Genomic DNA, 1,035 nt, shown 5'->3' with positions numbered 1-1,035 from the left:
TTTATAGCAGACAGTTTGAGAGGGGGGAGAGGTGGTGGAGTTAGCTGGCTTTATAGCAGACAGTTCGAGAGGGGGGAGAGGTGGTGGAGTTAGCTGCTTTATAGCAGACATTTCGAGAGGGGGGAGAGGTGGTGGAGTTAGCTGCTTTATAGCAGACAGTTCGAGAGGGGGGAGAGGTGGTGGAGTTAGCTGCTTTATAGCAGACATTTCGAGAGGGGGGAGAGGTGGTGGAGTTAGCTGCTTTATAGCAGACAGTTCGAGAGGGGGGAGAGGTGGTGGAGTTAGCTGCTTTATAGCAGACAGTTCGAGAGGGGGGAGAGGTGGTGGAGTTAGCTGCTTTATAGCAGACAGTTTGAGAGGGGGGAGAGGTGGTGGAGTTAGCTGCTTTATAGCAGACAGTTCGAGAGGGGGGAGAGGTGGTGGAGTTAGCTGCTTTATAGCAGACAGTTCGAGAGGGGGGAGAGGTGGTGGAGTTAGCTGCTTTATAGCAGACAGTTCGAGAGGGGGGAGAGGTGGTGGAGTTAGCTGCTTTATAGCAGACAGTTCGAGAGGGGGGAGAGGTGGTGGAGTTAGCTGCTTTATAGCAGACATTTTGAGAGGGGGGAGAGGTGGTGGAGTTAGCTGCTTTATAGCAGACAGTTTGAGAGCGGGGGGGAGGTGGTGGAGTTAGCTGCTTTATAGCAGACAGTTTGAGTGGGGGGAGAGGTGGTGGAGTTAGCTGCTTTATAGCAGACAGTTTGAGAGGGGGAGAGGTGGTGGAGTTAGCTGCTTTATAGCAGACATTTTGAGGGGAGAGGTTTTGTCCAAAGCACTTTTGACTACTTTCCGTTGGTTAAAATTTTTCGAAACAACACACAGACGTAAAGGGTGTTCAATAGCACTGATTTATGTAAGAAAAACTAAATAAAAAACCTCAAAAATGGAGTTATGAGGTTTCCTACCGACAATAATTCATAATCGTTTCTTTCGGGTGGAAACCTCGTAACATATGTCCAATAAAACTGTTACTGCTCAGTGTGACGTTAATTTACAAAA

This window comes from Protomyctophum parallelum (assembly GCF_964188405.1).
Source record: "Protomyctophum parallelum genome assembly, chromosome: 6".
Lineage (NCBI taxonomy): Eukaryota > Metazoa > Chordata > Actinopteri > Myctophiformes > Myctophidae > Protomyctophum > Protomyctophum parallelum.
This window is presented reverse-complemented; position numbering follows the sequence as displayed.